This window comes from Amphiura filiformis, chromosome 16 (genome assembly GCF_039555335.1).
Source record: "Amphiura filiformis chromosome 16, Afil_fr2py, whole genome shotgun sequence".
Classification (NCBI taxonomy): Eukaryota; Metazoa; Echinodermata; class Ophiuroidea; order Amphilepidida; family Amphiuridae; genus Amphiura; species Amphiura filiformis.
Window position 1 is genome coordinate 51,525,077 of NC_092643.1, and position 14,782 is coordinate 51,539,858.

Genomic DNA, 14,782 nt, shown 5'->3' on the forward strand with positions numbered 1-14,782 from the left:
GCAGCATATAGAGCCAGCACAATTAGTAGTGTTATTGTGGAGAATTATATGGATTACAGTCAATATCCAGCAAAGAAATTTTAGTGCTGTTTTATGCTAATGAACAATTAGTGGCACAGAGCCAAACGGTGATTTATATTTCAATGTGCCAACAATAAAATCCTTCATTGAGGCACCAGTTAGTTATCAGTAGCATTATCAAACATAGGCAGATATATCTGGTTCATCCATCACCATGTGGTTTCTGGTATTCAAGCAGACGCTCTCAAATGCGCTAGTCAAATTTAAACATGTGCCTCATTCCATTGTGTATCCTCCAGGAGTGTTAGAGGAGGTTTAGGTAATGGTATCCGTGCGGCAAAGTGAACAAACAAGTTTAAGGGGGGGGAGTTAACCAAGTTCCTTATAAAATAAGTCCCTTGTGTGGGGTTTTGAATTATCTTTTCTGTATTTATTTATTATGATATATGTACATGTCATAGAATGCTAACATTAATACTTTATCCTTTGTAACTTCAGGTCGATCACCTGTTGAGAGTCTCGAGAATTGTTCCACTCGGGAGCGTCTGACCTGTATGCACCAGTACCGTAATTTATTGTTGAGTTTCCAGCCATTATATATTGGATTTAATGATCCAAGGGTTCGGGGTCAAACGCTCAGAATTTGAGCTTCGGGTGGCGGCTACCCGAATGCAAGTTTGGATCACGTGTTGGTTTATCCAAAACGAGATTTCTCTGCGCCTTTGGTCGTTGTATCGCTAGAGTCTTGGGTTGGGTATTGTTCGCTCGATTAGAGAATCTCCTATTATATATTGAGAGTCTCCAAAACGAGATTTCTCTGCGCCTTTGGTCGTTGTATCGCTAGAGTCTTGGGTTGGGTATTGTTCGCTCGATTAGAGAATCTCCTATTATATATTTTGCTATAGTACGGCTGAGAGTGTAGGTACTTGGTGCGGGTCCTAAACAAAAGTCAATAAATGGTTGTCGTGTCTGATTGCCAACATGCATGCAATTTTTGCGTCCGAGTGTTTTTCAATTTCTCTGTCTTAGGGTAATAAAGTTTAACACAGTGCAACAAGTTAAACTCAATTTACCCTCGCTAAGAAATGGGCGAATCCATGTTATTGTTTACTGGGTCAGAGGTCAATCATTGTCATGCAGATAAATTTGTATTGTTTGGCTCGACCCGGGAACCAATGGATTTTTCGCGGGTTTCAGGCGTGATTAGTTGGTGATTTATTCACTGTTGGTTTTGTATTGGACACGACAACAACAAAAATCTTCCCACCCACCGCTCCCTGTGTGGACATGTGAGAAGGAAGTAAAATATAATTATGTGTGACAGTAATGAGATAATGACCTGTATAAATACAGATATATTTTATCTACTACATGGTAGTGTGTTAAATAGCTAATTAAAGCATTTAAGTGTCTGTAAGTTTAAAAAAAAAAATCAAGAATTATGGTCCCTGTAGATAAGGAGGGAGGAATAAAGAGTTGACGCCAATCATTAAAATTACATGTGACTTGCAATTAATTTCCCTTTCTCAGTTCTTCAAAGATACAATGTACACTGTTTAATTAGATCATGTGTTCAATATGTTGCTACATAAATGTTTATATAATTATTCTGTATCAACCTTTTTAGGATGATAGTTCAAGAGGGAAAGTAAGTCGTCAAAACTATATAATTCTTAATATGTACAGGAATTGACAATCGTATTGTTACATGCAGGCACAGGTGTCATCAAAAACAGTAAAGTAGTCTTTTATAAGGTCAAAGACTTCACACAGTAAGCAAAAGAAAATAATGCTGGGTTTTGAATTATCTTTTCTGTATTTATTTATTATGATATATGTACATGTCATAGAATGCTAACATTAATACTTTATCCTTTGTAACTTCAGGTCGATCACCTGTTGAGAGTCTCGAGAATTGTTCCACTCAGGAGCGTCTGACCTGTATGCACCAGTACCGTAATTTATTGTTGAGTTTCCAGCCATTATATATTGGATTTAATGATCCAAGGGTTCGGGGTCAAACGCTCAGAATTTGAGCTTCGGGTGGCGGCTACCCGAATGCAAGTTTGGATCACGTGTTGGTTTATCCAAAACGAGATTTCTCTGCGCCTTTGGTCGTTGTATCGCTAGAGTCTTGGGTTGGGTATTGTTCGCTCGATTAGAGAATCTCCTATTATATATTGAGAGTCTCCAAAACGAGATTTCTCTGCGCCTTTGGTCGTTGTATCGCTAGAGTCTTGGGTTGGGTATTGTTCGCTCGATTAGAGAATCTCCTATTATATATTTTGCTATAGTACGGCTGAGAGTGTAGGTACTTGGTGCGGGTCCTAAACATAAGTCAATAAATGGTTGTCGTGTCTGATTGCCAACATGCATGCAATTTTTGCGTCCGAGTGTTTTTCAATTTCTCTGTCTTAGGGTAAATGCCCCTTTTATTATTTCATGCATTGTTTCCGTCTTCCTTCAGAGTCAGGTGGGTAAGTTGTGTTTGTTTGTTTTTTGCTCATTTAATAGGTAAGTTTTTAATTAAAAAAATCCAGCCCACCCTGGAATCTAATGATGCATCCCTTATTTTAATAGAAAAAATATGTCAAAAAGTAGTGCTTAGATTGAAGTAAAAAGTATGATTTTATTTTTCGCATATTTTATTATAAACCAACAAAAATCATAATATGAACAAAAATAACAATATTTATTTACTACGCAATGTTTTGATTTCGCAATGTTTTGAATGTAAAGTACTGTTGAAAATAAAATGGTGTATTCTAACGAAATAAGATCAGTGTTTTGTGAATCAACACGAGTGTTTTTAAATGTTGTAAACAGTTATTATTGGCGTGCTGATTATTTCAAACAGCAATGGCATACATGCCCATAACAACCCCTACTTCACCATCCACACCCAACCTACACGGCGCAGAAACGTTATATATGTTCAGTGGTTATGTTTTTTATCAGTTATTGGGACTCGGCATTCCCAAATAGCTCCAAATTAAATTGCTTAAAGGCCCATTCAGTGATTTGCTCATCCGGACGATCGTAAAAGTCATCAAAATTCAGATAAATAGTACCTCCAAGCCGTAAATAGTACTTTTGACCATGCCTTCCGCGTGCGCGCATTCGATTCGATGGAACATAGCGTGATTCGCGCTGCTGTAATTGGTTAGCCCGATTTTAGCCTATTTTTGAGGGGGAAAATATAGGTTGTGCTTAAAGGAGGATTTCGTGATCCTAGCATCCTCTTTTGATGACATTTTTCAGTAGATATCCACGAAAAAAGCTTATTTCCAAAATTTCAGTTGATTCCGATTTTGCGTTTGCGAGTTATGCATAATTATGTGTATTACACTGTGTATTCATTTCCCAGCAAACACAAAACGTTTTCGACATCATTCGCAAAAGGTTATAAAAGGTTGTCAGAAAACGTTTAAATGTCGGGTTATATAAAGGGTATATTAAGAGTATAAAACAGTTTCATAACCTTAAAAAACATTTTTTGATAATCTACTGCTCAGCAAACAAAAATGTTTTACAGAAAACGTTTAAATGTCGGATTATATGAAGGGTATAAAAACGTTTTGATAACATTCTAAAAATATTCTTGAAAACTTGATACAAAACATTCTAAACAGAATGTTATTTTGGGATTGATAAAATATTTTGCGAAAATGTTTGCCCAAAATATTTGCAATAACGTTTTAAAAACGTTTTCATGACCTTTATATAACCCGACATTTAAATGTTATTAAAATGTTTTAAAAACATTTTAAGAACATTTCTGTGTTTGCTGGGTTCAAATATTTTGACATAATGTTATTTAAGTATTGACAAAATATTTGGCAAGAATGTTTGCAAAAATATTTTACAATAACATTTTTTGAAAACATTTAAAAATATTGTTGTAGTGTGTTTTCATACAAAACGTTTTAAAACGTTATCATGACCTTGATATAACCCGACATTTTAATATTATTAAAACGTTTTTACCTAAACCAAAAGCCAAAATATAACTTATTTAAAACGTTTTTAAAACGTTTTTGTGTTTGCTGGGTTATTTCGAAAATCATTGTGGGATTTTATGGAAGCACCAATATTATAAGACTGGAAGTTTGGGTCATCAGGGCTCCTTCACTATCCATGGTCAGGGTAATATATTTTTCAAACCTGATTTTTGGAGTACTTGATATGTTTACACATGTCCCAACTTACAACTAATTGGATTCAGCCAAATTCGTTGTGCTTTTAGGACAACAGCAAGTTGTGACTTCATTTGAGTACACCCATAGAACACCACAGTAACTTTATTTGAGCATAAGTATGACTTTAAATCCCCCATAGGACACTACAGTTAAGCGACTAAGCTAGTAAACCTCACTAGATCATATTTGGCAAAGAATAACCAAACTGAAATTTGACCGAAATCGTACATTTTAAAAGGCTTTAAGTATATGCCCCTTTTATTATTTCATGCATTGTTTCCGTCTTCCTTCAGAGTCAGGTGGGTAAGTTGTGTTTGTTTGTTTTTTGCTCATTTAATGGGTAAGTTTTTAATTTAAAAAATCCAGCCCACCCTGGAATCTAATGATGCATCCCTTATTTTAATAGACAAGATATGTCAAAAAGTAGTGCTTAGATTGAAGTAAAAAAGTATGATTTTATTTTTCGCATATTTTATTATAAACCAACAAAAAATCATAATATGAACAAAAATAACAATATTTATTTACTACGCAATGTTTTGATTTCGCAATGTTTTGAATGTAAAGTACTGTTGAAAATAAAATGGTGTATTCTAACGAAATAAGATCAGTGTTTTGTGAATCAACACGAGTGTTTTTAAATGTTGTAAACAGTTATTATTGGCGTGCTGATTATTTCAAACAGCAATGGCATACATGCCCATAACAACCCCTACTTCACCATCCACACCCAACCTACACGGCACAGAAACGTTATATGTTCAGTGGTTATGTTTTTTATCAGTTATTGGGACTCGGCATTCCCAAATAGCTCCAAATTAAATTGCTTAAAGGCCCATTCAGTGATTTGCTCATCCGGACGTTCATACATACACGCTATGTAACAGCGCGCGTGATTGGTCGAGAGCCGGGCATAAACAGCGTTTATGCCCGGTGTCCCGGATGTGAGTCAAAATCATGTTTTTTAATAATGTTACTTATAATATTTTGTTATTATTTCGATGAAATAAGAATCACAAAATGTTCTGGTATGTATGAACGGGGTTCAAGCGGCCCCTCGGGCATAAACAACCGTTTAGTCATGAAAATATATGAATGAACCCCTAAATCGTAAAAGTCATCAAAATTCAGATTTTGGTACCTTTGTCATTGTCGAAGATGTGCTCTCATTGCCTGCTAGTGATTCAGCCGAAAGCTGTGTATCTAAGACAAAATAAGGCATTTATTTAAATCTGTAATTCATACATACTCACGATATAACGACGTTTCTGATTGGATTTGCGCCCTTTTTTGCTGGTCATAAATACCGTTTATGACCAGTACGCAGGGCATAAACAAGCTGCGTCACGCAGCGTTGGAACCCAATTAACGCGATCCACGATTTGCTAGTGTTGCGTACACGCGCATGTCACCGCGCCCATCACACGCGGAGCGCAAGAGATGAACGCGTTGACTCCCGGCCGTTGACCTCACGAGCTGCTTCCTGCAAGTAGGCCTACTCATTTTCTCCCAATTTTTGAAGGAAAACGGTATGAAAATGTTATTTAAACTTGTAAACCTTATTATTTTCATTTGTTTTGGATTGCTAAAATGTTCAGAATGTTGGGTATGTATGAACGGGGTTCATTCATAGGATTTCGGGCATGATCGTTGATTTATGCCCTCGGCTCACGCCTCGGGCATAAACAGCGATCATGCCCTCAATCCTATGAATGAACCCCTAATTTATATACTGACCAAATATAAATTACCTACATGTATTTGAATGGGGATTCAACTTCGTCAATACTGCTGTTTTGTACGTTTTCATTTCAAAAATACCAATTTGTATGCCTTACCCATCACTTTTAAGCAATTTATAAACACTTTTACTTTTTTACACTGATTGTTTTAAGATTGATTGCTTAATTGATTGATTTTTGATCGAGTGTTCGACCGGTACTTCATCCTTAATGTTGATTCAATCTCAAATAATTATACATAGGGTGTCCAACATTTTGGATTTTAGTTTGCCAAAACCAAATGAATATGTTACTCACTACAATATTTCGTCTTACTACTGAAGTCTGCAAAAGAGACTAAGGAACACCGGAAACCACTCAAACTTGTTTGCTGGGAAAGTGGATCAGATTACCAAATCAGTCATACGGTACCTGATGAAGTCCTCCGTTGAGTAGGACGAAATATTGTAGTGAGTAAACTATTCACTTGGTTTTGGCAAACTAAAATCCAAAATGTTTATTTACTGAACAAACCTGATGATGTCCAAGTTTTCCTAGACTTAGCGAGTTATAAGTAAAGCAATTTATTTTCTTCCCAACATAATGAAAAGAGAGTTTTGCTTCATAGAAATCAGATTTAAACAGGTCATCCTAAAATACAGTTCTTAACAATAATGGAAATAATATGCATGTACAATTAACGTTTTGTTACGATTAGTTCAAACGGCAGAGGCGCGTTAGTTCCACCTAATGTACTATCAAATGTAATCGGAGGAGATTCCTCTGGCTTCTTGAAGGTGAACTGATGTAAAAGATGCGTGAAGTACACGAATAATTCCATCTTGGCCAAGTTTTCTCCCAGACAAGCTCGTCTACCTGTTTCAAAATATGGTAAAAAGTAAAAAGTTAGTGTTAAGGCTACATGCTCTTTTTGGTTGAAATTTTTGGCGGGAAATAATCCCGCCAAAACATTAAAATAATCTCATAAAGTAATTCCCATAACTAAATATCGTAGTCAGGAAATTAATGATGCATCTGGTAGCTTAGATCATAACTTTCATTATACTTAGTTGCAATTATCCCAGATAATTCTTGATTTGTTTTTACAGAGTCTTGAATTGTCGATGTTTTTGATCAAAAAAACATGATTCGGTGTATTTTGAAACTTGAGGCATTAACTCTTCTCAAATTAGCCCCAAATCATAATTTATTATATGTACGTGTAGCAAACACCAATGGGAATAATTGGACGTTGTTTGCGGAGCCTAAATTTGGTTTGATTTTATTTCACAATAATTCTAAGGTGAGAATTTTGACCTGACATTTCCTTTTTGGATTTCCAATTTAAATTCATTGATATGTGATGTTTTGAATAAATAAAAGGTACGCTTACCTTTCTGCAACACTTCCCGGTATCATTGAGCATCTGCTGATAGCCAACATTTTAGCTGAAAACAGTCCCTTCCTATCATTTTTGAGCAAAATATGGTTCAAAAGTACGTACACTGCGCGTATATTCTGGCACAGCGAGGTAATGAAGAGAGCTATTTACGGTGGGGTATCTATTGTAAGCTATTAGGGTAGGCCTATTATAGTATATCTTCCCGCAAGTGACAAGATGTGTCCAGCAGGTGCATACATAAGGGCGGTATATTCAAACGGTATTGTCTGCATCATTGAGTATCGATTGCGCCCGTATACACGGATGTGTGTGGTCCTCCCCAGGTTTTGACATGAATTACAAATGACGTCGTGAATGACCAAGCGTTTTCATTTTATTATTACAACATTAATCGTCGTTTATCACGAGTCCTAAGAGTCGTACCAGTTCAATTCATCAAAATTAATTTGTATTAAATGAAAAACAAACAGACAAGTAGAGTCATATGTCTTTCTATGACTATATTCCTACCAAAATCTGATTTTCAATACACTAGAAACGTGTTGATATGTATATCTTTGAAAATCGCCGAATGTTAAGCACAGTCACCGTGGCACAATAGGCATCTTTAGCATTCATAGTGCCTTGGCAGTGGTTCGAACCCTGGTGAAAATTTTAGTATTTTTATTCTTTTTATTAATGCGCTGTGCCGTTTTTCAAACACGCTCCTGAATGAAATTGATAGGCAAGTACCCTTAACATAAAAGCATTAGGACCCACCCACCCACAGCAAAAACAAAGAACTGATTTTAACTCAAAATATTTAGTGTGCAGAAGTGATTGGGGCCGGTGAATTTCTTCAAAAGAACGCCTTTATGAGCATTATTTTGTTTGGGCAAAAGGGGCAAACTATGAAAAGGTCTATGTTAAAGAATTGTTTACTGATCTATAGTAGACATAAGCAATGAACTACTTCATCAATGTACAGATCTACGGTAGACGTAGGCAATGCATTACTTCGTCAATAAATGGATCTGCAGTAGATGTAAGCAATACACTACTTCATCACAGTAATTACGATAGACCAGTGCCCTCTGGGGCTAGATGTCGTGTCTTGACCTTTGACACGACATCTAATTTCCGTCTTGTGTTTTCCCTTCGCAAAATCGCCACTTGGCCTGGCTTTGGCCGTAAAAATCGCCTAATATTTCAGATCAGGACGAGTCTTTGGAAAAAGCGGTTAGCTAATTTAGAGACGAAAAGTGTGGACGATAAGCAAGTTCCTGAACAACAAAGAGAGTAAAAACGAGGGTGTCAGTGAGCAGACGACATCAAATATGGACAGTGAATTCGGTAAGCTTACTCAAGCTCAAACTCAAAGTGACGTCGGTCAGACATATCACCATTATGAACAGTATTACATGAAACTTTGAACAATTAAACAATTAAAGTTCTGTTTATCACAGTTTTATGTGTGCTGGTCTATCAGTAATGTATGTTTCCCAAAAATACACACATATGCGGTAGATGTAATCAATGCACTACTTCAGCAATACACACATCTACGGTAGATGTAATCAATGTACTACCCAGCAAACACAAAAACGTTTTAAAACGTTTTAAATAAGTTATAATTTGGCTTTTGGTTTAGGTAAAAACGTTTTAATAACATTAAAATGTCGAGTTATATAAAGGTCATGAAAACGTTTTAAAACGTTTTGTATGAAAACACACTACAGCAATATTTCTAAAATGTTTTCAAAATGTTATTGTAAACTATGTTTGCAAACATTTTTTGCCAAATATTTTGTCAACACTTAAATAACATTATGTTGAAATATTTGCCCCCAGCAAACACAGAAATGTTCTTAAAATGTTTTCTTCAAAACGTTTTAATAACATTTAAATGTCGAGTTATATAAAGGTCATAAAACGTATTACTACTTCATCAATACACACATATACGATGGATGTAATCAATGCACTACTTCATCAATACACACATCAGAGGTAGATGTGTTCAATGCGCTACTTCATCAATGCACACATCTACGGTAGATGTAATCAATGCATTACTTCATCAATACACACATCTACGGTAGATGTAATAAATGCACTACTTCATCAATACACACATCTACGGTAGATGTAATCAATGCACTACTTCATCAATACACACATCTGAGGTAGATGTGATCATTGCACTACTTCATCAATACACAGATCTACAGCAGATGTAAGCAATGCACTACTTCATCAATACACAGATCTACGGTAGATGTAATCAATGTACTACTTCATCAATACACACATCTACGGTAGATGTAATCAATGCATTACTTCATCAATACACACATCTACGGTAGATGTAATCAATGCATTACTTCATCAATACACAGATCTACAGCAGATGTAAGCAATGCACTACTTCATCAATACACAGATCTACGGTAGATGTAATCAATGCATTACTTCATCAATACACACATATGCGGTAGATGTAATAAATGCACTACTTCATCAATACGCACATCTACAGTAGATGTAATCAATGTACTACTTCATCAATACACACATCTACGGTAGATGTAATCAATGCATTACTTCATCAATACACACATCTACGGTAGATGTAATCAATGCATTACTTCATCAATGCACACATCTACGGTAGATGTAATAAATGCATTACTTCATCAATACACACATTTACGGTAGATGTAATAAATGCACTACTTCATCAATACACACATCTACTGTTGATGTAATCAATGTACTACTTCATCAATACACACATCTACGGTAGATGTAATCAATGCATTACTTCATCAATACACACATCTACGGTAGATGTAATCAATGCATTACTTCATCAATACACAGATCTACAGCAGATGTAATCAATGTACTACTTCATCAATACACACATCTACGGTAGATGTAATCAATGCATTACTTCATCAATACACAGATCTACAGTAGATGTAATCAATGTACTACTTCATCAATACACACATCTACGGTAGATGTAATCAATGCAGTACTTCATCAATACACAGATCTACGGTAGATGTAATAAATGCATTACTTCATCAATACACACATTTACGGTAGATGTAATCAATGTACTACTTCATCAATACACACATCTACAGTAGATGTAATCAATGCATTACTTCATCAATACACAGATCTACGGTAGATGTAATCAATGTACTACTTCATCAATACACACATCTACGGTAGATGTAATAAATGCACTACTTCATCAATACACACATCTACGGTAGATGTAATCAATGGTAGATGTAATAAATGCACTACTTCATCAATACACACATCTACGGTAGATGTAATCAATGCATTACTTCATCAATACACACATCTACGGTAGATGTAATCAATGCATTACTTCATCAATACACACATCTACGGTAATTGTAATCAATGCATTACTTCATCAATACACACATCTACAGTAGATGTAATCAATGCATTACTTCATCAATACACAGATCTACGGTAGATGTAATCAATGTACTACTTCATCAATACACACATCTACGGTAGATGTAATAAATGCACTACTTCATCAATACACACATCTACGGTAGATGTAATCAATGCACTACTTCATCAATACACACATCTTCGGTAATTGTAATCAATGCATTACTTCATCAATACACACATCTACGGTAGATGTAATCAATGCATTACTTCATCAATACACACATTTACGGTAGATGTAATAAATGCACTACTTCATCAATACACACATCTACGGTAGATGTAATCAATGCACTACTTCATCAATACACACATTTATGGTAGATGTAATCAATGCACTACTTCATCAATACACACATCTTCGGTAATTGTAATCAATGCATTACTTCATCAATACACACATCTACGGTAGATGTAATCAATGCATTACTTCATCAATACACACATCTACTGTAGATGTAATCAATGCATTACTTCATCAATACACACATCTACGGTAGATGTAATCAATGCACTACTTCATCAATACACACATCTTCGGTAATTGTAATCAATGCATTACTTCATCAATACACACATCTACGGTAGATGTAATCAATGCTTTACTAAGTAAATGATTTTCACTAAGTTTAAAACCTAAAACGTCTTTTGGTGTATCACACCGCAGAGGCAACGTTGTATATTTCAGAATAATTCAAAATTATCAGACTGTTAATCAGCAAGGATGACTAGTTTGCTGACGAATTTCTTTCTGTACCTGGTGTATAATGAAGTTGTGCGAGGTATAGAACCGGGCTAGACAAATCGGCGTCTTAGGCCTACTTACCAATACTAAACGGTGCATATTCGTTCTTGTGGCACAGATCGCCATTGCTATCCAGAAATCGCTCAGGTTTGAACTTTTCTGGTTCATCCCATGTATCCTGATTATGATGAATAGCCCAAAGATTGGACATAATCATGGTCCCTTTGGAATAAAATATCCGCGAAGAGTCGTATCTCCCGCTGCGGCATGGGGCACCCCAAGAGGTACGATACTGGCGATTCGTTGGACTTCCATAATGGTAGCGTTTGTAAAGGGAAGTTTATCACCCACTCTTGGCAGAGAATTTCTACCAGCGACTGAGTCAATTTCATCTTGTACACGACTCTGGATGTCTGGGTATGCTATCATGTATAAGAAACACCAACGAAGTGTGGTGACAGTAGTTTCAGTGCCAGCGACAAATAGATGTACTAAAGTACGGATCAAGTTTACCTCTGACAAAGCAACGGTACCTTCTTTGGTATTTGTGTTCATTTCATTCAAGAATACATCAATGTAATCTTCCAAACTGTCAGGGTCAAAAACCTGTTTGTGATCATTTACAATGTTGTTCACAAACTTCTTTATACGTTCAGTTATTTGAATGGTTCTTTTCTTTAAATCGGTAAACAAGTAGCCGGCTACTGGTATAAAGTGCTGGACACCACCAGAAGAGGAATTCGCCACGAGCGCGTCAAGATGGCGTAAAAGGTCTTGAAATTTACTATCGGTGTACTCGAATCTTTTCCCGAACACAACTGCACAAATCACGTTTGATATAGCTATGGTTAGAATCCTATGCGGATCTATTGGATTGTATTGATATTTGGCGAATTCTTTGATGACATGATCCGTTTCAGTTGAAATTTGGTCTTGGAATCTGGATTTACCGATGCCAAAATCACGGAAGGTACTGAGAGTGAAGCGGCGTTGACGGACCCACATTTCTCCACAAGAGAAAAGAATACCTGGTAAACATAACAAAAAAGTAAAAGACAACATTTCAGGGTGAGTGGGTGACGTTTTATGTTGTTTTCAGCCATTTGGGATATATCTATTTGTTAATCTGAACTGAAATGTGACCATACCTTAAATTTAGGGTCAACTTCACCCAGTCAATCAACCACTCAACCACCCATGAATGAATCAAACTTCCTTCCAGTATCTATTTGATTTCTTTTCCTTTTTCTGCATTGCTCGAGGAAATGAGGGGGCTCTTCCTTTCTTTCCTTCTTTACGAATGTGAGATTCTGAGGGATGAACCCCTAAAGTCTTGGTGAAGTGATCCTTGTTCTCTAATAAACTTATTTAAATGTATAAAGTCTGTTTTAAAAATTCAAAAAATAAAAAACTGAGAAATTCCAGAAACTGAAGCAGGAGAGGACGAGAACCAAAACATTATTTTTTATCTATCTATACTAACATAATAATGAGCAAAGTGTGTCTGTCTGTCAGTGTGTCCGTCTGCCTGTCCGGCTCTGCGTTTTGCCTCGCTTTGACGCATCAATCCGATATTTCGGATACAGATAGATAGGTGTCAGGCGTACGGTCATCGGAGGTCAATGGTCATGGCGGGTCAAATTTTAAACTTATCGGGCTCAATCTTGGTGGGTGGAATCCTTGATATGAGAGGAATATATATATATACAAATACAATCGAGGTCAAAGGTCGTGTAGGGGCTAAATTTTAAACTTCGCCCGATTGGTGTTAAACTTGGTTTGTGGAATCCTTCATATGATGGGAACACGTTAAAAATAAAATGGAGGTTATCCGAAGTCGTCTACGGGCTAAATTTTAAACTTCGCACCATTGGGTTTAAACGTGGTGAAAGTGCACTGATGTTGATGCGTCTCACTCCCCCTTCCGGGCTCGTGTATTAGACACATCGACATAAGCGCGTGCATTATTTTGTCTAATTTCTCTAACAACAAGTAATACGCGTTCTTTAACCTATAAATATAAGACGGGATCATAAGCTTCATATGTACTTCCGTATTTCATATTTACCTGCATCGGATTCTGGAACCATGTGTATCTTTGGTCTATCGTTAAGATGAGGGTTACGAAACGCCTCTCTTACAGACTCGTAATCGTTAACCACTACGACCAGTTTTGTAGTCAGATACATACTAAATACATTGCCATAGTCCTTTGCGATGTAGTCAAATAATCGAAATGGCTCCTTATAGCCCGTACGATACACATAGTAGGCTAGGTTAGGTATGCAACCTAAAATTGGTAAACCCCACGGTCCTGGTGGGAGGTTAGTAGGTTTCCTGAAGAAATACAATATCACAAGAAACACCAACACTGCGATGAGAGCTGTACTTGTATCGATTACGAAAAATGCCATAATGATCATTCAGCCGATGGAAATCCGTATAGCTGATGAAAAATATTGCATTACCACCGGGCCACAGCAACGGTTGTGATATTGATCATGAATACCAAACCAGGAGGGCGAGAGTTCATAGGGACAATGTCGAAAGATTAGATATCTGTGGACTAGGTCACTAACCATAGGTACAAGTAGACCTACATGGCCATACACCATGCATAGATTCGGTTAGCCCGATTTCCCTAAATTGAAAAGTCCATCATAAAATAACGTTACAAACTGAAAGAAAACAGCAAGTTTAAAAAAGCGGCCACTTCTGCTTGCTTTCTAAAATTGGTCCAATTTAAAAAGTAATTGTTGAAGTTTATCAACTTAAACATTTCCTATTCTGTATCCAAAAATAAAGTATAGATTCCATACTTGAGACTTTATAATTGAATATATGAATACAAAACCCACCCAAGTCCATACTGTGTCCAAATTGAGCTAAGCATGGGAATTTGTTGCTATGCATAGGCCTGTCATATGTATGAAAAAACAACTCAAATTCATCCACTGTGTCTATTGAGCATGTGAAAAATAGCATGTATGAAAGAACCACCCAAGTCCATGATTTGAGTCTTGTAACACATTGATTGAAATCCAGTATGTATAAAAGTCCGCTTGTAACACATTAATTGCTGGAGAGTGACTTTTGAAAAAAAAAAATGGGTTTAATAAAGGAAAGTGTGTGGTTTATATTACATGGCAGAATGCTTATCAACATTATACATACCTGTGTGCTTTATTTTGTATTATCTTACTAG

General features: G+C 36.3%; 1 pseudogene; it reads right to left on the bottom strand.

Moving 5' to 3' along the window:
• Positions 1 to 6,598: 6,598 nt before the first annotated feature.
• Positions 6,599 to 14,199, bottom strand: LOC140136174 (cytochrome P450 2J6-like; annotated as a pseudogene).
• Positions 14,200 to 14,782: the final 583 nt, after the last annotated feature.